The sequence below is a fragment of the Loxodonta africana genome, chromosome 24 (assembly GCF_030014295.1).
Source record: "Loxodonta africana isolate mLoxAfr1 chromosome 24, mLoxAfr1.hap2, whole genome shotgun sequence".
Classification (NCBI taxonomy): domain Eukaryota; kingdom Metazoa; phylum Chordata; class Mammalia; order Proboscidea; family Elephantidae; genus Loxodonta; species Loxodonta africana.
In genome coordinates this window covers 21,258,544-21,283,392 of record NC_087365.1, presented here as the reverse complement: position 1 = coordinate 21,283,392, position 24,849 = coordinate 21,258,544, and the positions used below count along the sequence as shown (strand labels likewise).

General features: G+C 41.5%; 1 protein-coding gene across 4 annotated transcripts in view; it reads left to right on the top strand.

Annotated features, from left to right (window-relative positions):
- PLCB1 (phospholipase C beta 1) overlaps window positions 1-24,849 on the top strand; it is an 845,524-nt gene that overhangs the window by 773,024 nt on the left and 47,651 nt on the right. Inside the window, exon 33 of one of the 4 annotated variants that reach the window (XM_064275785.1) lies at window positions 3,642-12,465. The exons of 2 other annotated variants lie outside the window; for them this stretch is intronic. The gene's annotated coding sequence lies outside the window, so the exon portion shown is untranslated. Of the gene's footprint in view, window positions 1-3,627; window positions 12,466-24,849 lie in introns of those variants that run through there. One more of the 4 variants, XM_064275784.1, reaches the window with a different exon arrangement.

Below are 24,849 nucleotides of genomic sequence, written 5' to 3'. Positions count from 1 at the left end.
TTTTATCCATTCATCCCTTGATGGGCACTTAGGTTGTTTCCATCTTTTTCTTATTGTGAACAGTGCTGCAGTGAACATAGGTGTGCATATATCTCTTCGTGTGAGGGCTCTTATTTCTCTAGGATATATTCCAAGGAGTGGGATTGCTGGATCATATAGTACTTCTATTTCTAGCTTTTTAAGGAAGTGCCAAATTGATTTCCAAAGGGATTGTACCATTTTACATTCCCACCAACAGTGTGTAAGTGTTCCAATCCAGAGAGTAAATATTTTCAGGTTTGCAGGACATATGGTCTCTGTTGCAACTACCCAACTCTACTATTACAGCTCAAAAGCAGCCATAGCAATACATAAGCAGATAGATGTGTCTGTGTTTCAATGAAACTGTATTTACAAAAAGAGGCAGCAGACTAGATTTGGCCACCAGGCTGCAATTTATAAACCCTTGACCTAGCCTATCTTAAAATAGAATCGCCTTGGAAATCAGGGGCTTTGACAAGCCAATGGACAACGTCAGGCACTAGGCACAAAGATAGGTAGTAAAATTTCTTAAATTGTGATATCACAGGGATACATTCAAGAAAATTCCATGGGGACTTAAATATTTGTGCCCAACCAATATTTTTGCTCTTGCAGAAATGGGAGCACCTCATACATAGTAGCTTTATGGGGACTCTCTTGTCCACCTTTTTAGGGAGCAGGTTGAATTAACAGTATCATTGCAGAGCTGGTTCTTGGAATTCCAGCAAAGGTAGGCTGTTTCTAGAAGCCCTGCAGAGATGTAGGTCAGGAGTCTGGAGAGGGATGCTATGCAGAGATACCACTTTGGGCTGGTTATCAATGGGGGGTTTTATATCTGCTTTTCTCACTTGCCCTTCAGTCATGGGAGAGAGGAAATGGCTGGATATATCAAGAATATGTTTAGGTTTAATATAATATGTCCAGAGGTGGATTACCTAACAATCAAGGTAAGCATGTGCTTTTGCCTTGCTGACTGGGTCATCTGTCCCTGTCAGAGATTGTAAATTTGAAAAGAGGCTTTGATTCTGTATGAAGGTGCTGTGGAATTGGGAGAGAGACAAATGCCATCCATTCCTAGAAGCAGAATCTCTGATGTGGTGAAAAAATGTGAAATTGTTCACTACAGATGATCTGGTAAGCAAGGTAAGTTCAGTGCTTACTACCTTGCCTATTGGATAATCCACCCTTGAATATGTCATGCCCCAGTAAGCCTAGGAAATAGATATTACCACCACTGCCCCACCACACACACACACCTACCAGTGAAGACACACAGAGCTCAAAGCAGCTCGGTGACTGGTCTCACAGCACACAAGTAATAGAACTAGAACTCAAGCCTAATTATCCCCAAGCTTACCTTCTTTCAGTTTTTGTACTAACTATGTTTTCTAGTGCTTTTAAAAAGGTGATTGAGTTGTTGACTCCAAAATGTTCAGGACTGGTCTGTGTGTTTTAATTTGTTTTATCTATTTTCCCTAGTGTTCTGTTCACATCTCATAGGACCCGTGAGAATTCTTCTCCACCACCTGGCGTACTGCTGTCAGGGCCCCTAAGTACCTCAAAGGCTAAACTGAAGAATATTGTGGTTATGGGTCTCCACCTGCAGGAGCACAGCCCTAAGCCTCAGTTAGCCACTCCAGAAATAGTCTGAGCTACAAGAGATAAGAGGACATGGTCCCTGCTGACAGGTTGCTGGTAATCTCATTAGGGAGCTATAACCAAGTATACTGAAGAGATGAGATAAGGGCTAGGCTTGTGCCCTTGGCCATGGATAGACAGAAGCTCAAAGAAAAGTGATTGGTCTGAGGAATAAGGTACCCAGAGGAAAGGCCATTGTGAGTTGGCTGGCAGAACAGCCTGAGTGATATTGCTAGAGGCCAGGGGAATGCAGAAAGTCATTTCTGCAAAGGGACCAGCTGGAGCAAATTGTTTCAGAGCAGCACATGGGACCCCCTCTTTTACAGCCCTAAGCTTGCATAACTTCACAACATTAGGCAATATGTTTCTGGGGGAGGCAGTAACTTCCCAAATGCTATAGGAGTAAATGCAACACAGAACTCTGCTGGTTTCATCTTCTTTTTTTCATTGGGTAGAGACCCTTTCAGACTAAATCTCATTAAGAATAATGGGGCCTGGGCCACTCATTGTACTGAATGACTTCCCCTGTTTTTGATTTGAAATTAGTCTTTATTCTACCTGCAGACCCAGCATCCCACGATAATTATAAGTAAGAAGGAAAAATTAATAAGACAGTTTCCATCAGCCGTTTTCTAGGATTGCAACCTATCTGCAGAAGTAGCCTGAGTTATGTCGCAAGGCACTTTCCTTAAAATGTGTACATAACAGCTATTAAGTCATTTTATGGAGTAATTTCTAAAACAACATGCTTTGTCACTGTTACTGTAATTACCATTAGCTGTGACTATATTTCAAAGAACAGAACTCCTTATAGGGACTGCTATAAATACAGATTCTTTTTCCCCTAGTGGGAATCATGAGGCTAATTTGGTTGTTTTTTTTCCCTCCTTCTAAAACAGATCTTTATTAAAAGGAAATCAATACAATCACAGTAACTGAGATCAACGGTTCTCCTAATTCCGTCTTCAGCTGAATCCCGGGTGTTTTCTGCCTTCCTCGTTCTTAGTGGAAGACAAATCATTTTGCTGGCAGGGGCTCCCTAGCAAGCACGCTGGAGTAAATGAGTGCTTGCAACTCGTGATTTATCATCTTTGCTCTTACACTTTGCTAATTGATATTAAATTCAGACTTCCAGGGTAAGCACCAGTAACACAAATAAAACCCTGAGACATGCAGGCTATGATTTCTATTAGTTGTGCTTGTATGGATCCATGTGGCTGTCAAGCTCTGCCACTCCAAATTCAAGTTCCCAGCTGACTCTGAGCTCCTGCCTTGCTGTGTTTGACAGGCTGATTTATATTTGGGGTACATCTGAGGTCATTTCAAAGGGGTGCTGAGCTTGTTTAGAGTTCCTCGAAACTAGTTTTTTAGCTTTGTACAAGGAGCTAGTTGTTTGGTCTGTTCTTTGTTTTGGACTAATAAGGGTTTCAGTGTAAATAAGACATTAGCCTTGTCCAGCCTCTATCATAGTTAGAATTAATACCCTTTGTCTATCGGAGTCTCTATGAATCAGAATCGAATCGATGGCAACGGGTTTTTTGGTTTTTAGTTTCGTATAGAGTTGCTATGAGTCGGAATCGACTTGACAGCAAGAGGTTCTGGTTTTGGTTCTACAGATCTGAAATGATCTTGAGAGCATACGTGGCCACTGTTACAAACTATAATCGAATTAGGATGAAACAAGGAAATGAAAACATTGGTGTAAAATAGAACAAGATTTGGCCCTTGCAAATGCCATGCTTTACAATATTTCAGAAAGCCTGGAGAAAATGCTCAGGCCAGCCTACTCATGCCCAGGGACAATTTTTACAGTTAGTAAAATACTCTCTGATAAACTACATGGTGGTATTTTTAATATGCACTTTTAATATTCAATCAATTTTGATAGTTTTTGTCAACCTTATATCAAATAGATTTATTAATTGTTATTATTTTTTGCTAATGACTAACCCTTTTGACTGTTCATAGTTCTCACCTTACAGTTTACTCAGAAGTGTGGCTTTGAGCCGTGCAATGTGCTTCAGGACAGTGGAGAATCTGCTACTGAAATGTTTTTTATCACCTCATTTTGATCTGAAGAGATTATATGGACTCAGTACAAAGCAGGTTTTATTCATGGCCTTGACAGTGAAATTGATTTGGAGATGACAACAGGACAAATACGCAAGAGAAGAAAACATATATTCTGAATATATATTTTTCAATTGGTGCTAACTTGCACATCAAATTTTTTAAAATATCAGGAAATGTACAAGATCTACAGAGGTAAAAAAAACTATGCGTATTTGAACTTGGAGGATGACAACGTTTTACTCATTTCTGTTTCATCAAGCTGGGATAAATCATGGCTGTGTAGCATCATCTAGACAGAAATTTTGAGAAACTTCTACACTATAAATATACAGGATCTCTGTAAGGCATCATTTCCAAGTTAGAACCTCCTGGCTTTTGGAAAAATTTATTTTATAAAAATTAAAGTTAGATTTTTGACAACCCAATAGCTTTTACTTTCCTGGTGGAAGAAAAATTCAATATTTGGCCCATATTTAAAAAAAAATTAGGGTGGTGGTATCCAAACTTATTTGATTTCTCACCCTTAAATATTGAATACTCACTTCTTATAGGCATATTCATTTATTCATTATGCATATTATTATACTAACACATCCATTATAAGGAAACCCTGGTGGCGTAGTGGCTAAGTGCTATGGCTGCTAACCAAAGGGTCGGCAGTTCGAATGCACCAGGTGCTCCTTGGAAACTCTATGGGGCAGTTCTACTCTGTCCTATAGGGTCGTTATGAGTCGGAATTGACTCGATGGCATTGGGTTTGGTTTTTGGGTTGGATTCATTATAAATGAAAGTATTATACTTTTAAATTATAATGAAATAAAGATAAAAATAAAACAGAATGAGATAAAAAATGAAATCATGTTTAATTTTGTTAATGATTCAACCTGTTTGCTCTCCGGAGCCCAGTTGGCACAGTGGTTAAGAGCTCAGCTGATAACCAGAAGGTCAGCAGTTCAAATCCATCAGCCACTCCTTGGAAACCCTATTGGGCAGTTCTATTCTGTCCTGTAGGGCTGCTATGAGTTGGAATCAACTCAAGAGCAACAGGTTGTTTTAGGTTTTTCTTTGCTCTCCGAGTGAGAGCAAATGGGTTTGAATGGACTTCATTACTTTAAAAAATCTTGGTTTAACACTTTGATACAGAAATTCAAAGATCTGGTTCTAAGGTCAGATTTTTTTCAACACTTGGTTTTGATGGCCATCATTGCTGGAAAAAAGATTCGTCAGGTAGAAATGGAAGAAGCATGTCCTTTGCTATAGTTAATGCATCATTACACCCCTTTATTCAATCCCATCCTCCAATTATAAAGGTTTGACTTTATGAAGGATGCTTAATTTTTAAGTGCCCTGTTAATTATGGTGGCTTCGCACTTTCATTAACATGCTATATACTTAAGGTTTGTTGTTAACGTTGTTGTTGTTAGCAGCCATCTAATTGGCACCCAACTCATGGCTATCCCATGCACAGCAGAACAAGACGGTGCCCAGTCATGCACTATCCCTATGATAGCTTGCAGATCGGATTCTTGTGATCTATATGGTTTCACTGGTTGATTTCCCTGGAAGTAGATCACCAGGCCTTTCTTCGTAGTCCATCTTAGTCTGGGAACTCTACTTAAACCTGTTCAGGGTCATATGAACATGCAGTCTACCACTGACAGACAGGTAGTGACTGCACGGGAGGTATATTGGCCAGGAATTGAACTCAGGTCTCCTGCATGGAAGTCGAGAATTCTACCACTGAACTACCAAGACTTGTTGTTAGCTACTAAGAAAATAAATCCATATTTCAAATAGTCTTCCTGATAATATTAATTTTTTAACTGATTATATCTGATTGTTTTCACTTCAGAACATAGGAAAAGGAGAAATATCAACTCTGTTGGTTCCTTTTGTTTACCACTTGCTGATATAGTCCATCTCCATTTTCTTTACACTGGTCTAGTCCATTTGGGGAATGTTTGTTTGGTTCAAATAAATAAGGTGGTCTGTAAATCTACGTAACCTGGGTACATTAAACTGCATGTGTGGCAGCAAACCAACAGTGAATGTATAAACAAGGGTACCACCGTTGACCCCCTCAGAAATAAGGGACCCTCCTATTCCATCAGAAATCCTGGTGACATAGTGGTTAAGAGCTGCAGCTGCTAACCCTATGGTACCGTAAAACAAAAAACCAAGCCTGCTGCCATCAAGTCAACTCCGACTCGTAACCACCCTGCAGGACAGAGAAGAACCGCTCCATAGGGTTTCCAGGGTGTGGCTGGTGGATTCAAACTGCTGACCCTTTGGTTAGCAATGGAGCTCTTAACCACTACACCACTAGGGCTCCTCTGGTACCATAGGGCACCCGTAATGTTCTGACACACAAACTAATAAGGCATCAGTAGCAAACTTTATAAGGAGCCCTGGTTGCACAGTGGTTAAAGTGATCCACTGCTAACCTAAAGGTTGGTGGTTCAAAACCACCAGCCCATCGGTGATTCTGCAGAAGAAAGATATGGCAGTCTGCTTCCGTAGAGATTTACAACCGTGGAAACCCTATGGGGTTGCAATGAGTTGGTTGCCTTGGTGTGTGTAGTATCAAGCTTTATAATAGGTGTCAGTAAAGCTATTTTAAATTAAAGAATAAATACAAGTGAAAGTTCCAGTACTGTCTTCCCATATACCGGTGGATCACCTCTCTAAGCGTCCTCTGAGAATATACCTCTTTGGAGATCACAGGTTTAGGGTGCTAGATCACTTTTTTCTTCCCAAGAAAACAGATCCTGGGTTCTTTTGGTGACTTAGGGAACTTTGGTATTTTGAGGCAGGAAAGATAGGAGGTTTCCATGTTGTAAACATTCTCTCTTTTAATATTTCAAACTTGTCTGTTCTGTCAGCGTTTGCTTTATATAGTTTGAAAGTATAATTTCATGTACATATATATTTCGTTATGCCTTCCTATTGAACTGATCTTTTTATCATTATGAAATATCCTTCTTTACCTCTAGTAATTCTTCTTACCTTAATGGCACACTAAATTTATTCCTATTTAAATTTAAATAAAAGATAAATAAAATAAAAAATTCAGTTCCTCAGTTGAACTAGACACATTTCAAATGCTCAGTAGCCACATATGGCTAGTGGCTACCCTGTGGGATAGCACAGAGAACATTTCCATCATCGTATTAGAGAGTTGTACTGGATAGCCCTGCCTTAAAGCTACTTCATCTGATATTAAAATAACCACACCAAGTTTCTTTGGTTAAAATTTGCATGAAGAATTGGACAAATCCACAGTTGTAGAGAAAGATTTTAACATACCTCTCTCTGTGTTATTAACAGAATAAGCAGTCAAAAAGAATCAGTAAAAATACGGACGATTTAAGTGACACAATTAACCAACATAATCTAATTCACACATTTAATATATTATAGCCAACAACTATACAATGCATATTCTTTTAAGGACATAAGAAATTCACCAACATAGGCTATATGCTAGATCATAAAGCAAGTCTCAAAACTTCAAATTATTGGAATTGATAGAGTATGTTCTTTGACCATAGTGAAATTAAGTTAGAAATTAATAACAGAAAGATTACTAGAAAATTCCCCACATCTTTGGAATATAAGCAACACTTCTAAGTAACCCATTGATTACAGAAGAATCAAAGTAAAAACTAAAACATATTTTGAACTGAATAATCATGAAAACACAGCATAGCAAAACATTTGGGATGAAGCTTATGCAGAATTTAGAGGCAAATGCATAGCTTTAAATGCATATATTAGAAAAGAAGAAAGGATGAAACTCAATGCTCCAAGCATCCATTTCAAGAAACTAGAAATGAAATAGCATATCAAACTTAAAGAAAGTAGGTGGAAGGAAATACTAAAAATGAGAGCAGAGATCAGTGAAGTGGAAGACAGACAATAATAGAGAAAATCTGCTAAACTAAAATTTTGGTTCATTAATCTGAGAAGATTAACAAAATTGATAAACCCTCTGGAAGACTGATTTCTCTCTAATGAACCCAATTGCATTAGTTGACTAGATAAAAATTTTCTTTGAAAATATAATTTGCTGAACTTCCATTTAAGTCCAATTCTCATTCCACTATGCCAAGCTTTTTAAAGCCTGCTTTTCATCAGTTAAGTTCGATGATAATGACAAGGATGAAAAAAAAAAAGGAAAACTTCTGAGAAAAGGCAAATCTGTGAATGTGTTGAGAACAGGGGTACGGCCATAATTCCAACTTAATAATCAGCTCCCCAGTGATGCTAATGCCACTGGTCCATGGGCAACACTTTGAGTAGGAAGATTCACACTTAAAAGCCCAAACTAGTAGCTGAAACACCAAATCATGACAGTAGCAGTTTCACCTGACTTGTCTAGTGTTGCTCTGCACAGTGTGGAATTTGTTGCTAACATTTAAAAAATGTGAAATTTCATGGTAACATTTGAAACTTCTCTTGAAAACTTGGAAGAACTGACAAGAGCAGGTGTGCTTCCTGACATAGGAACTTTCAGCTGTTGCTGAGGCGAGGCAATCTGCTTTAGAAAGGACACAGTCTACCCTTTGCTGTAATCCACACTTCCATTACACTGAAACCTTCCCGTGATCCATCTCACTTGTTTAATTTGACTTCAGAAGGCCTCGTGATTTACTTCCAAAAAAGTCAGCAAGTGAAACCCTACGGATCAAAATGGTCTGATCCCATTGTACGTGGGGTCACCATGAGTCGGGATCCGACTCAACAGCCACTAACAACAAAAACAATGTTTTTAGCCTGGAGTTCTCAAACTTGGCTAAATTTTGGAATCACCGGGAAAGCTTTGAGAACTACTGGTGCCTGGGTCCCACCTCCAAAGATCCTGATGTAATTGATTTGTAGAGAGGCACATTGTTGTTGTTGTTAGGTGCCCTCTAGTCACTTCCAACTAATAGTGACCCTATAGGACAGAGTAGAACTGCCGCATAGGATTTCCAAGGAGCAGCTGGTGGATTCGAACTTCTGTTTAAATCAATTTAGTGACAGTCCAGCAAGATTCTCAGCCACCATCCTCAGAGCTTCTGATTCAAAACATCAGGACCACCCAATATTTACAGGACCTGAGGCAGAAGGAAACCCCTAGCCCATGGCTTCCCCTCTTCTCTTCCCATACCCTACTCCATCCTGTTCTTTCCTACCTCTTGGAGGATCTTCTATGCGTAGGATAGGACTACCTCCTATCTCTTAGTACACACGTCCAAAATTTTTTCACACTTCCCCTTCAAAACGCCTACCCCTTGACCACACCATGGATTTAGGTGTTTGCAGAATGACTGCAAGGTCTGCTCTCAAGAGGTGTGACTTCAGGAAAGAAGACTGTGAGGGTCTAGGAAGTGGGCTCGGGCCACTTAAGAAGGGAATTCCATGTCCTGGGTACCCCAGCAAGCCTTCTCAATGATTTAAAAGGTGCACATGCGGCAAGTGGTCGTGATGAAGAAATTGTTGTGAACAGGAGTCGATTCAGTCGTTTCAAACCGTGTCTCTATATGAGCAAGAATCATGGCCTTGTAGACTAGACCACTTGCCCCATGGCGGGGCGGTGGCTCTAGGAGGGCCAGAAGGGAAAAATGAGGGCCCAAGGAAGGGCCTCCTGTGCCCAGGTCTAAGGGTGTTCTCTTCGGAGATCTGGGATGGGGCCTGAATGTCTTATGCCAGAGGTCTCCCCTGGTGGTCCTGAGGCAGGTACACACGGGGAGAGACACAGCCCTGCAGGAGAATCAGAGCTAAAGAAGAGCTTTTCCTCCTTCTCTCTTCTGCCTAACAGTTCTCAATGATATTCAGAGCCTGGAGCTGCACTTGGAATGTAAATCCAGGAATTTGTCATGCTTTTGCAGATAGATCATGTTTGGGGGCTTGGAAGCCAAGCACTTGAGAGTCTCCAAACTGTTTATGCCAAGAGAGAACAGCTGCAGGCTTTGAGATGAGAAGGGAGGTATTTGAGGATGCAGGATCCTCGGTTTCTCTGTCCTCTTTCTGCTGCATTGCTATTGTCATCTGAGATATTGGAAGTAAAAGAGCCCAAACAGTCAAATGTGCCACAGATTTCAATTTACAGCTGCATGACTTCCAGCGGATTTTTTTTCCTTGAGCCCCAAAGAGAAGGCACTACGGCACTAATGTTGGTCGTAGCCAGAGCAGACGGCTTGAGCCTCAGGACAAACCAAGATGCTCAAAAATACCCACAGGTACTATATTCTCTGCTTACAGAGCCAAAAACGTGGGCAGGCGTTTAGGAGGGCTGTATGGGCGTCTGTAGTTGTACCAATTTGTTGTTGTTGTCAGTTGCCATCGAGTCAGCTTCAACTCATGGCTACCCCTTGTGTAACAGAATGAAACGAAGCCCAGTCTTGCACCGTCTTCGTGATTGTTGGTACGCAGGCAGTCCCCAGATGACCAATGTCCACTTGTGCTTGCCCTTTAATGTTATGTAGATTTGCCCTTGGTGTGAAAGGGCTGCACCAACTCCTGTTCACAACGATCTCTTCATCACAATCACCTTCACTTGCTGCATGTGCACCTTTTAAATCATTGAAAGGCCTTCAAGCTTTTTCCTGTTGCCATGGGTTCTGACTCATAGCGACTCTATAGGACAGAGTAGAGCTCTCCCATAGGGTATCCAAGGAGCGGCTCGTGGATTTGAACTGCTGACCTTAGCGACCCTATAAATAAGGCTAAATAAGACCCATTTGCACCTGTTACTAGCTTACAGATTTGACTCAAATGCACGGTTAAGAACAGATCTCATTCATAACTCGAGGACTGCCCGTATTTGAGTCCATTGTTGATTCTGAGTGACTTCCAACCTGTGGGGCTCATCTTCCAGAACTATATCAGACAGTATTCTGTTGAGATCCACAGGATTTTCATTGGCTAATTTTGGGGAGCAGATCACCAGCCCTTTCTTACTAGTCTTAGTCTAGACATTCTGCTGAAACCCGTCTACCATGGGTCATCCTGCTGGTATTTGAAATTCCGGTGGTAGAGCTTCCAGCATCACGACAATGCACAGGCTACCACGGTACTACAAACCAACAGACAAGTGGTGGTCCAGGATGGAAGTGGATTGCTTTTTGCATAATAACTCCAACACGATAAAGATTCCAAGGCTGTCAAGGCTCCCGTAGAAAGACTGCCACGATTGTTTAGTCAAGTCTGGCATGTTCACTGCAGCTGCTGCTACCCATCGGAAGCCATCAGCCCTATGCTTCCACCTCCATTTCCTTTTTTCCTTATTTTTGTGCTTCGTCTCTGCCTCCTAATTGTTCTGTGATTTCAGCTACATCTGGGTCACTAAGCATCATTTCTAAACTGCACTTACCGACACCTTCTCATTAGGTTTTCTTCAAAAGAAAGGTTAATCATTTTTTCTCACCCCTAGTTGAAGAACTTGAGAAAACTGCCCCATTACAAAGTATTTCTCTTCACCAATAGCAAACCAAGCCTCCAGGATGGAGCCAAGGAAACCCAACTCCCTCCAACTCAGCATGACTCTACTGCCAGCCATGGGCTCTCCTGCTAAAAGTGCAAACAGCTATTCTGCCCACTTTGTTTGGTTATCTTATTCCCACTGTGCTGGGACTGACATCAAGCCCAAATCCTTCTCACCACCTATCTGTCTTAAGAAGTAAAGGCTATCCACATACATACAGGACCCCAGTGACCACATCTAGCATTGTCAGGATGGGTCTGTGGTCCTGGGCAAATCACCTGTCCTCACCGTTCCCTTGTTCCCGGAAGCCATATCAGCAGAGGGTCTGTCATAAACAAAGAGTAAACTGGGGGTAAAGAGGGATTTTCTTTTTCTGAGACTGATTTGCTGATTAAGACTGAGAAGGATCTTTTTATATCCTAAGACTGGCAAGTTGCTGGAAGTTGCCACAAGCCCCGAAAGCACTGTTTGCAGTCTGCTTTTCTCCACTCTTTCCCCTCTATGTAATGCGTATTGGTGTCTTGGAATATTCACTGACCGTTTTTACCTCCACAACACTAGATACTGTAGGCAATGGAAGCACAGTCCAACAGAATGAGTACATCCCAACAGCCCTTGGCCAGCCCCAGATGTCATGGAAGTGGACTTTGCTTTTGTCACTGTCCCTGGGTAGTAGCCAGAAATTAAATTGTTTAACCACGCATATGACTAATGGGGAGACAAGAAACAGGGATCTAAGGTGAGGGCCACTGTTACGGATTGAATTGTGTCCCCCCAAAATATGTGTTGTAAATCCTAACATCTATGCCTGTGATTATAATCCCATTTGGGCATGGGTTGTCCTTGTTATGTCAGTGAGGTAGGATTAGTGTAGGGTGTATCTTGAGCCAGTCTGTTTGGGATATAAGAGAGAACACGCAAGAAAGCTAGCAAGCAAAGATGGGGGAAGGTAGATGCCGAGCCAAATGAAGATCACCAAGGAGCCATGGACCTTCCCCCAGAGCCAACAGAGAGAGAAAGCCTTCCCAAGAGCTGGTGCCATAAATTTAGACTTCTAACCTCCTAAACTGTGAAAAAATAAATTCCTGTTTGTTAAAATCCACCCACTTGTGGTATTTCTGTCATAGCAGCATTAGATAACTAGTAAGTGGAAATACCCCTAGTAACAACTACCGTGAGTTTAAAGAGAATATCAAAATACATACACATATTACAGCTTCTAAAAAATGGCTTATCTTGAAAAAAGAACATGTATCAAAGGAATAATGTGCACATAAGAAAATAAATCTAATATTCTGCTCAGTTATAAATAAAGTAGTATAGATTATTAGTCCATAGGTGGTAGCCTGAGGGAAAATTAAATATTCAAATTTAAGTGTGTAACTTGAGAACTTTCTAAAAAATTTATTTAATTGCTACTTACACTAAAATATAGAATATTATCAGCACTCTGGAAGTTTCCACCATGCTCCAGTCCAGTCAATAGCACCGTCTCCCTGAAGTAACAGCTATTTGACTTCTATCAGTATAGATTAGTTTTGATCTTTTGGAACTTTATATAAATGGAATAATTAAGTCTGTACCCTTTTACATTTGGCTTCATTCATGTTTCGTATGTGGTACAACGGTTAAGCACCCCACTGCTAACTGAAAGGTTAGTGGTTCGAACCCACCCTGCAGCTCTGCAGGAAAAAGACCTGATGGTCTGCTCCCAGGAAGATTGCATCCCCAAAACCCTATGGGGCAGTACCGCTCTGTTACATGGGGTCAACTCAACAGCACGTAACAACGACAACAGCATATAGTATTTTAAGATAGATTGCTCAATTGATTGATAGCTGCTGTCCATCGACTCCAACTCATGGTGACCTAATGTGCAACAGAACAAAGCATCGCCCCTATCCTGCATCATCCACATAATTGCCAGCACGTTGAACCCCATCATCACAACTATTGTGCCGATCCATTTCATCTAGGGCCTCCCTTGCCCTCACTGGCCCTCTGCTTCACCAAACATGATGTTCTTGATCTCGCCTGATGACATGTCCAAAGCAAGTCGGACAGTGTTCTCTTGTGATTCATAAGGTTTTCATTGGCTAATTTTTGGAAGAAGATCATCAAGCCTTTCTTCCTCGTCTGTCTTAGTCTGGAAGCTCTGCTGAAACCTGTCCACCACTGTGACCTCCTGGTATTTGAAATACAAATGGCATAGCTTCTACCATCATAGCAACATGCAAGCCACAGCAGTACAACAAACCAACAGACAAGTGGTAGATTTAAATATACCACAGTGTATTTATCCAGTCCACTGTTGATGGACAATTAGGTTGTTTCCAGATTTTGACTATTACAAGTGAGGCTGCTGTAAACACTCTTGTACTGGGAGAAAAATATAGAGCGTTACATTTATGTAACCACACCTAAATAGTAATAAATTCAATGCAAACAAGGAAAAGAAAGTATTTCCCTACAAAGATTCTCTTACCTTTGTATGAATCTCTTAAACTGTGATGCCCCAGGATGTCCCTTCAACAAAATCTCCTGTACTGAGGCATTTTATGTGCTTGTGTAGGTGTCGGCCAAAAAGTTATTCAGCAAAGAACATTCTTTCCCCAAACTCTGAAACATTTACCTGTCACAGGCCTGAAACATTTCTAGCACGTTAATGTACTGTTCCACCACTAGGGGGCAAGAATGACCTCGCGATGCTTGGCTCTGCCAGCTTGGCAATCAAAATGATTAATCACGCTGAGGTTAAAAAAAAAAAAAAAACCGAGAAGCCCAAGAGAAAAAAAGAAGGGCACGCGCAAGCAAAGTAAACATCAATAAACTTAAACGTTCCTGGGTAGGGAGGGTGTGAGAAATGTCACCCGTGAGTCCCTTTCTAATTTTCTTTCCATCTTTCCTTTCTCTTTCCATTAAAAAAAAAAAAAAAAAGTGATTTCACGAGGCTCAGTTGCTGAAACTATCACTCACTAGGGTGGGAGTGTGTCAGGAGGAAGCCCTTATTTCTGAAAGGGTATTTTCAGCACAGCCTAGAGCCTTGATTAGGCAGCAGGAAACCTTGCAAACCCCCAAACCCCAGAGGCTCTTAGTAAGCAACAGGGAATCCTGCAAGGTCTTCCTCCTTCCAAGTCATATTTCTTCCAATCAAACCATAGTGTTTACTAAAATCAAGGCATGGTTGGGAAAGCCTGCCAGCTGTGACATCTCTCCTTTTTCTCTTCCTCACCCTTTCTGTCCCCTTCACCTCCCACAAACTTAACCAAGATTACAGAATGGAGACGTGCTGTTTTTCTGTGGGGAAGAGGGAGAGGGAAATTAATCACAAAGCCAAGTTGCCCTTAGACTATTTCAAATAAATTTCTACTAGAAAAGGACATTTGGCTGACAACCCCTTTCTTCTCCCTCGGCATGACCAAATACAGTAGGAATTCCAAATGAAAACTGAAAAGCGAGGAAGAAGAAGAGCCCACAGCTGGAATGGCCTGTGTTCCCCACTCATACTGGCAAAGGATAAATTCGGGAAGGAACCTCCTGTGTATTCCCTGGCCCCGTTATCTCCCTTTGCTTCTCTGAAGGGGTAGGAAGCCTTCACTGCTAGCCAAGACGCCTTTGTGCTTCAGCTTAATTTTCCTTGCAGAATTTTAAATACAGATCATGTCTACAGTGCAGCAATTAATGGATAGCCTAAAGACTTATTATTTCAAACTAATTGATATGTAGGAAAAGTTTAAATAACATAACAGGGATAGGAAAAAATTGAAATGATGTGCGTGCAGTGAATTTAGGAGTTCTCTCTGTTGTGGAAGGGAGCAAAAGCATCGGATTAATGGGGGGGGGGGTGTGACCAAAATGCAGAATCGACCTGGAAATCTTCCCACTTTGACATTCTTGAGCACGTGATTGGAAGGAAGAAAGACTGAGACAGGTCAGAGATGTTTGTGGGGGAAGGGGCAGATCCTTCCCCCATCCCCACCAATTTGAAGGGGTTGCCTCACTAGGGAAATGAAAGCCAGATATATTTTGATGGATGCTCCTAGGTAAGCAATAAGAAAACCAATGCCAGCATTTCTACTGTAACTCTGTGGCCAAATTCCCCTCTTGACACAAATTTGAGAGGGAAGAATGTGAGGCCAAGTTCACCCAGCTGCAAGAGAACTTGCTCTCAATCATCAGCGCTGCCTGACCCAGGATTCCCTCTGAGCTCTAAGAAATGCACAGTGATTAATCATATTATTGGCAAAAAAAAAATCTTAATTTCTCCCTATGGCATTCCTACAAATTTAACAACTAAGTTCAGGAAATTTATCTGGAGCAAGAACACTCCAAATGGGAGAAGGCAGAAGTAATTGAGGTTTATGATGCTTGACCATGATGACAATTTTTTAAACACCAGAACTTGATGTTTGTAATCAAACAGTTCACGTCAAGCCTAAACAACCGGAGGGAAAAACGCTGCCTTTAAAATATACTTTTTCCGCATTGAATTCATGTACTAAAAATACGTGAATGACTTTGGCCAAGTCAGTTAAACTTCATGGTCTTCAGTCTTTTCAGATGTAGAATCTGCAGGTGGACTTGTTACTTTTCAGGCCCATTCAGTTCTAACTCCCTATTTTAAGTAAGTAATGCTGCTCGTATTTTAATAGACATCAGGACACCACATTGAATAAATACTAGACCTCAGTTCATGACACACCCCTATTGGTTAATGCAAGACCATATTAGTCTACTTATAACAAATGCCCATGAAATTATTACACAACACAAAAAGTTGAACATTGCCAACGATATACTTATGTACGTGGTTTCTTCCTCTTATCTAATCCTCCTGTCTCCTTCTCCCCACCCCCACCCACTGAGGTAACCTTGAAACTAAATCTTGTATGTATAGTTCTTGTTCTTTTTCACTTATACAAAAATATACATTTACATGTACATATATGGATGAATAAACAGACAGATAGCTTTATCACATCTATGAGTATTCCTATAACAAATTTTATTTTTTTAGTTTAGTTGCTTTGACTTAATAAAAATGGTATTGTACTGTATGTAATCTTTTGAGACATATATTGTTTACTTAAAAATACATTGATAAGCCCAACAGAAATGCACACATATAGTCACCAAAAAACATGTACTATAATATTCACTGAGGCATTGTTTATAATAACCTTAAACTGGAACTAACCCAATGTCTACTTATTACATGAATAAATAAATTGTAATATATTCACACAATGGAATACTGTTGTGGTGAAATGAGTTCCTTTATGTGGCCTTTTGTCTTGGTTCTTTGGAAAAACAGCTTGAGAGGTTTTCCTCCTAAACCCTGAGGAGTTACCTTTGCCCTAATTTTCTAATCCAGAGTGTTCATTCCTTTTGTCCAAGTTTATTGACATTTCCTGGTTAACCTGTAAACAACTTGTGGTTTGATACTTTTTGTCTGGCCCTGTGCTGCAGCCTGCCCTGTTATTGGTATGCACCTTGCAGGGATTGGTCAATATACTATGCAAATGAAGTGACTATAGCCTGGTATGCAAATGAAGTGTCTATGGCCTACTGAGAGGGGATTGGTCCGTTCATGGCCCTGGTGGGAGGGCCATGCCTTGAAATTGACAAGGAGTTTGCTTATATATGCAACCAGTCCCACAGAGGTTTGCAGCTAGAAACAGAAAAAAAGAAAGAAGGAGAAAAGAAGAGGAGGCAAGGAGAGAAAGAGCAGAGAGAGAGGGGGAAGAACCTTGTAAAAGAGCTGTAACACGGGTCAAGGCCTATAAGACTGAAGATAACAAGAGGCCAGGAAGGGGCCCTCAGCAGAGTAGTGGTGATAGGCCCAGAAGGGGCCCTCAGCAGAGTAGTGGTGATAGGCGCGGAAGGGGCCCTTAGCAGAGTAGTGGTGATAGGCCCCGAAGGGGCCCTCAGCAGAGTAGTGGTGATAGGCCCGGAAGGGGCCCTGCGGCAGAATCAATGTTGATGGCAGAAGCCTGGTGCTAGGAATGCAGCTAAAAGAGCTGAACAAAACTGCTACACTGGCTGTGAGCTGGGTCAGTTAGCAGTGGAGAGGCTGAGGCCAGGAAGCCAAAAGCAAAGAAGCCTGTCCTCAGGGGGCTGAGAGGAAGCCAGTCCTCCGGGAGAGAGGAAGCCTGTCCTCAGGGAGCTAAGAGGAAGCCTGTCCTCAGGGATATGAGAGAAGGCCTATCCTTAGAAAGCTGAGGAAGAAGCCTGACCTCAGGGGGACAAGAGGAGGCCTATCCTTAGGAAGCTGAGGAAGAAGGCCTGACCTCAGTGGGATGAGAGAAGGCCTACCCTTAGGAAGCTGAGGAAGAAGCCTATCCTCAGGGGGCTGGGAGGAAGCTAGTCCTCAGGGAGCTGAGAGGAAGCCTGTCCTCAGGGAGCTGAGAGGAAGCCTGTCCTCAGGGGCCTGAGAGGAAGCCTTTCCTCAGGGAGCTGAGAGAAGCCTGTCCTCAGGGGGCCGATAGGAGGCCTATCCTTAGGAAGCTGAGGAAGAAGCCTATCCTCAGGAGGCTGAGAGGAGCCTTGCATGGCTGAGAGGTGGCACACACGACAGAGAGAAGGGTCGGCTTGCTTGCAGGGCCGAGAAGAGCAGAGAAAGCTGTTCTGTGTGGAAGAAGGGAGGAATATTCTCCTCTTCTGGAGAGCCATCCAGACTTGGCCTGGGTGCTTCCTGACCCTGATCCCAATTTGTAGCCTATTGATGCTGATCCCAAGTTGTACCCTATTGTTTCCTAAGAAGCCACTTAGCTGTAAATATGATCTGTGAGTTCCATGTAGCCATAGCCACACAGAATTGGGAAAGAGGTTGGAGAGTGGAGGTATATCTGACCTCCACCTAAAGGGAATCAGCTTTGTGCTGTTGGTCATTCTCATCATTCTCCCTCATGAATTTATACAGGTTCTTATGCTACTATTCCCACCATTTTACAACTGTACAGCAATGACAATGAACAATCCCCAATGACACCCAACAAAATAGATGATTTTCACAAGTAAAATATTGAGCAAAAGGAACTTAATACAAAAAACTATATGTAGCATTATTATTTGTTTATATTAAGTTAAAAGGATAGTTACCCTGGGTGGGGAGTGGGGTGGCTAGTGATTACAAGGGAGCGAGAGCAGTAGTTCTGGAGTGCTGGTATTGTTATCTTTCTTGATGCAGGTGCTGGTTAAATGGGTGTATTTGTGAAAAAAAAAAAAAAATCACACCTCCACACATATATTGTATCAGTTAGCTATCACTGCGTAACAAATACCACCGCAAAATTCAAGAGCCTAAACAATAAGCTGTCATTACAACTGGCAAGTCGGTAGGTTGCTGGGAGGTTCCTCTGGTCTTATTTGGTCTCACTCATGAGCGTCAGGTAGGCCACTGTGATCTTGGCTGGACTCATCTTCATGTTCAGGGGTCATTTGGCTATAGGATGGTCTAGAACAGCTGCAGTTAAGACAACGAGCTCTTTTCACATAGCCTCTCGTCTGTCAGTAGGCTAGCCCAGGTTTGTTCACATCTTGGCTTTGAGCTAGACTCAAAACTAGCGCAATGTCACTTTTGCCATATTCAGCTGAAAAATAAGTCATAAGTGAGGAGTGATGAATTGATGAAACATGGCCATTTATTACATCAGTTCACCACACTTTGAGAGAGAGATATATATATATGTACTTTTTCCTATGATACTAGTAAAAACTTTTTTTAAAAAAATACTATTAAGTATATCTCTGTATGATTTGGAGCCCTGGTAGCACATTGATTAAGAGTTCAGCTGCTAACCAGAAGGTCAGCAGTTCAAATCCACAAGCCACTCCTTGGAAACCTTATGGGGCAGTTCTGTCCTACAGGGTCACAAGTCTCTGAGTGGCATAAATGGTTAAGCACTCAGCTGCTAACCAGAACGTTGGGAGTTCAAATCCATACAGAGGTACCTCAGAGGAAAGGCCTGGCAATTTACTTCCAAGATCACAGCCATTGAAAACTCTATGGAGCGCAGTTCTACTCTGACATACATGAGGCTGCCATTAGTCAGAGTCTATACTCAGTGGCAACTGGTTATGCACGATTTATCCATATTGTTACATGTAGTTCTAGCTTGCTTTGACTTCTCACATTCTATGACATGACCGTACTATAATTGATTGATCTATTCTTCTGTTGGTAGGCATTTTTGTGATTTCCAGTTTATTGTTGTTACAAGCAGATCTGCTGTGAACATCCCTGCACACTTATCTCCTAATATGCACGTACAAGCCGTTTTCTATACCAAAATGTGGAATCGCTATGTCACAAAGGTTACGAACGTTCAGTTTTACAAAATGATGCTAAATTGTCTTCCAAAGTGACTGTACCAATTCGTGCTTCCTTCAGTATATGCAAGACAGCCTATCAAGGCAGACGCTTGCCAACAGTTGATATTATCAGATTTCTTGATATTTCCCACTCTGATGGGTATAAAATGGTGTCTCATGGTGGCCTTGGTTTGCCTTTCCATGATCAGTAAAGAGAACAAATACCTCTTCTTTTCTTGTTTGTTTTTGTTGCCACTGTTGTTGTTTATTGCTGTAAAAAAAATGTTTTATTTTGGTTTGGGCCACATGTTTCTTCTCAGTAAAATGCCTGTTTGTGTCTTTTGCTCCTTTTTAAATTGGGTTATTTTTCTTTTCTTATTGTTTTATAGTAATTGTTTATGTATTTTCAATAGTATTCTTTTTTTATTGTGCTTTACGTGAAAGTTTACAGAGCAAATTATTTTCCCATTCAATAGTTAGCACATGAAGTGTTTTATGACCTTGGTTTCATTCCCCACAACATGTCAGCACTCTTTCCATTTCTGCCCTAGTTTCTACATTTTCTTTTGTTCTGATTATCTACCCCTTCCTGTCTTCTCATCTTATTGTTCTAAGGAGCACATTCCTGTCAGGTATCATTGTTTATCCTATGTGTTTGTCTATTGTTTGGCTGGGAGGTGGTCTTTGGGGATGGCTTCATTTCCTGGTCAGAAGGGTATCTCAGGGCTATAGTGTCAGGGGTTCCTCCAGTCTCTAACAGACCAGCAAGCCCAGTATTTTTTGTGAATTAGATTTTTTTTGTGCTAAAGGTTTCTCCTGCTCTGTCCAGGACCCTCTGTTGTGACCCCAGTCAGAGCAGTTGGTAGCAGTAGCTGGGCACTATCTACTTCTGGTCTCAGAGTCATGTGGTCTGTGGTTCACTAGTCCTTTGGACTAATTGCTCACTTGAGTCTTTGGTCTCCTTTACTCTCCCTAACTTTGGATGGAAAGAGACCAATAGTTGTATCTTAGATGGCTGCTCGCAAGTTTTTAAGACCCTAGATGCTACTCACCAAAGTCGGATGCGGAACATTGACTTTACGTACTATGTTGTGCCAGTTGACGTAGATGTCCCCCAAGTCTATGGTCCTTTGTCTTCTAGCCTAGAATATTCACCCTGTGAGGTGTTTGATTATGTCTAAGAGGCTTCCCTGACTATACCCCTTGTGTGCTGTATATGAGCTGCACCTACAATCGTATGTAGAAATATCTACCACCAAATGTCTATTTGCCAGTGGGGTATTCTCTTACATCCTCCCACACCTCTTGGCATATCTATCTACCTATATGTCCATTTGTAAATTACTGTTTGTTGCTACTATTGCTGCAGGATTGTCTATGCTATAGTAGTTACTGTACAACAAATATAGTAGTTACTGTAGTTACCCTTTATTCTTACTCAGTGTCCTCTCTTGCCTTGGTCATGTTGTACTGACTTCCCCCATACAATGTATTGTCTTTACTCCTTCACCAATATTAACTTGTATCTTCTGTCTAATTGGTAATTTTCCCTCCCTCCCCATCCCAGCCCTGGTAGCCATCAAAAATGTTTTTTCTTTTTCTGTGTATAAACTTTTTGTTTTTACTTTATAGTAGTGGTCTCATACAATGTTTGTCATTTCGTGATTGACTTACTTTACTCAGCATAATGTCCTCCAAATTTATCCATGTTGTGAGATGTTTTAAGAATTTGTCATTATTCTTTATCATTGCATAGTATTCCATTGCATGTATGTACCACAATTTGTTAATCTGTTCATCTGTTGATGGTAAATAGTATTTTTTTTGTCAGATGTGTGGTTGTGAACATCTCTCTCCAGTTTATAACATGGTCTTCACTTTATTAAAAGTGTCATTTGATAAACAGATTTCTTAATTTTAATATTCTTTTTGTTTTAATTGCTATTGTGAGCCTACTTGAGGCTCGTTTAAGCAATCCTCAACTACCCCAAAGTCTGAAATATTTTTATTTATATTGTCTTTTAAAACTTCCAAAGTTTTGGTTTTGACATGTAGATTTTTAAACTACCTGGAATTTATGTTTGTGCATGGTATGCAGTAGGAATCTATTATCATCTTTATCCACCTAGATAATCATCTGTTAAAGTTTTATCTATTAAATAATTCCACTTTCTCCAGTGATCTGCCATGCTGCCATATTCACATATCAAAGTTTCACACATCAACAGGCTAGTTTCTGAGCTCCCTACTCTAGTCTATCAGTCAACTTGTCCATCCCTATGTCCACAGCAATCTCTTGATTACTGTAACTCCATAACACTACCTATATTTGGAAGATACCCCTTCCTACTCTTCTTTAGAAGTATCTTGGCTATTCTTGTCTCTTTATTCTTTCATAGGCATTTTAAAATTTTGTGTTTTCTTCGCAGATAAGAAAAGTAGCCCTTATACTCTGATTTCCTCAAATTTCTCTTTAAACAGCCTTAAGGGATTTTTTTCCCCCATTTGGAACTGTCCCTTTGAACATTTTGTAAGTTTGGTTCAGCCATAACTATAATTTTCAATTCTGAAGCATACTCACACTCACACACAAGCCATAGTCTGCCCTGGTATATGCAGTTTTGATAATACTGCTCCTGTGTTCATTTTGGTACGTTTAGATATCAACTTCTCTTCAATAATTGTGCCTAGGCATCAAAGACTCAGAGAATCTAACTCATTCTTCCATGTCACAAAAATAATTGTAGAGAATGTTTATTTTTGGCACCAGATCCTGGTGGGGCATAGTAACAGGAACACTTAAATTAAAGAGACAGTACAGGGATGGCCCTAGCTGGAAGAACACAGCACCATTCAAACTCAAATGCAACAAGGCTGCAGAAATCCAAGTGAGACCCTCCGGAAGTCTTGGACCATTTCCAAGATCTAGGCTCACTTCAGTGTGCATGTCCAGGAGGTCACATGGTTCCACTGTGTTCACTCTCATTTGATGGGTCCAGTAGACTGCAGCTTTGACCTTCACAGGGCTTCTATTTATAGCTTAGAATCCCAAAGCGGGACCAGGTTGTAGGAATATTTCAACAGTATAAGTAACTCATGTGCCCCCTTTGCAAATTTAGTTATAAGTAACCAGATGAATCAAAGCCATCCTAGTTCTAGGTTCTGAAAACAGACTGTTGCTTTACAATAGGGTTTAATAGACAAAGAAGCTCATTCCTTTTTTCCCAACTCTTGGTCCCAGAGTAGTATACTCAAGCAGTTTGAGTGTCCAAAAAAGGTAAGCATGGCTGGTGGTGGAAGTGGGGAGCATAGTTCCTCTCTGGCTTCCTGGTGTGCATCTATTTGGAGGCATAGGTTAGGGTCTCAGATTGCCACCTACGCAAGGCACGTCCACCTCAGCAGCCCTGATGATGGTGGCCTGAGCTTGTTTAATGGTCCATCATCCTTAAAGTTTCTACGTTGTAAGTGAGGACTGACTCCTAATTGGTTTATCCTCTCCTAAGTCCTGCACTTAGGAAGAATGAACTCATCCTTGATTGGCCCATCTTAGCCTGGAAGCTCCTCTGAAACCTGTTCAGCATCATAGCAACACACATGCCTCCGTTGATAGACAGGTGGTGCCTGCATGTGAGGTGCCTTAGCCGTGAATTGAACTCAGGTCCCCTACATGGAAAGCAAGTATTCTACCACTGAACCAACACTGCCCCCTATTTCAAAGTAGTGCAGCCTAACAGCCTAGTATGCTCACTTGTGGTAACCACCTGGGTCCACTTGATGAGTCGAAGTGGGGGAGGGACAGCAGTGAAGAGATGGGCTGGGTTTGGACATGTTCCATTGGTACCCATTGACCTAGTTCACAGGGGCTAGGGATGAGAGAGAGAGAGAAAGGTTGGCTTGTCTAAAATGCAGGGAGTTGTGTGGACTCCTGAGCCTATGAGTGGTGCCCATTAACCTAGCCCATAGGGGTTAGGAATGACAGAGAGAGAGAAGGGGCTGGTTGGTCTGAAGTGTAGGGACACGTGTGGACCCCCAAGCTTATGGCTGGTACCCATTGGCCTAGCCCACAGGGTCTAGGGATGAGCTGACCAGAACCCTACTGAATGAAGAAAGAGAGATGTTTGACACTGTGAGCTGGTGTAGATTGCTGGAACTTGATGGCTTGCTTTGGACTGGACTTTGTTTATGGATGAATGCTCAAAGTTACAACCAGAACAGATCTTCAGACCAAAGAACACGCTTGTCCCCTCAGAGTGCTGGTTTTATAGGGATAGGCAACTTAAACACAGGCTAGCTAAAATAAAAATGGGGGGAGATAAAGGCATGGAGGGGATGGTTTATACGTTTCCACGGGTGTGCTTAGGCTCAAATTGAGGGGGACAAGGGAGGATCCCCACTGAATAGTTTCCTCTTTTCCTGGTGAGTCTGGTGAAGAGAGGTTGGGGGGCAATGCTGATACGATTCTAAGATTCAGTTGTGAATGTTGGCTGTTAACAGGGTTAACTATAATTGTAAAAAGTGTAATTGTAGAAGCTGTAAGTGTGAAAGAGTGGACTAAGGGGGAGGCACTGCTGGACTCGAGTATAGTCGCTGAACCCTAAGTCCCTTAAAGGTTTTGCTGTGCTGATACCTTGTGTCATGGGTTGAATTGTGTCCCCCCAAAATGTGTGTCAATTTGGCAGGGCTGTGATTCCAAGTATTGTGTGATTGTCCGCCAGTTTGTCATATGTGTTGTAAATCCTACCTCTATGACAGTAATGAGGCAGGATAAGAGGCAGTTATTTTAATGAGGGAGGACTCACTCTACAAGATTAGGTTGTGTCCTAAACCAATCTCTTTTGAGATATAAAGGAGAGAAGCGAACAGAAAGACAAGGCAACCTCATACCACCAAGAAAGAAGCACCGGGAACATAGCGTGTCCTTTGGAGCTGGGGTCCCTGCACTCAGAAGTTCCTTGTCCAGGGGAAGATTGATGACAAGGAACTTCCTCCAGAGCCAAAAAGAGAGAAAGCCTTCCCCTGGGGTGGTGCCCTGAATTCAGACTTGTAGCCTACTAGACTGTAAGAGAATAAACTTATATTTGTTAAAGCCAAAAAAAAAAAAAAAAGTAGTGCAGCCTGAACTTTTTCCTCTAAACCTTTACTATTCACACTAAGAAAATCGTAACAAATATCTTTAAGCCTATGCTTATCAAACTTTAAGTTCATATGAATTACCTGGGGAACTTGTTAAAATGAAAATTCTGATTCAACAGGTTGGGGTTGGGCCTGAGGTCATTCTGTGGACTCGGAACTACACTTTGAGTTGTTGTTAGTTGCCGTCGATTGGATTCTGACTC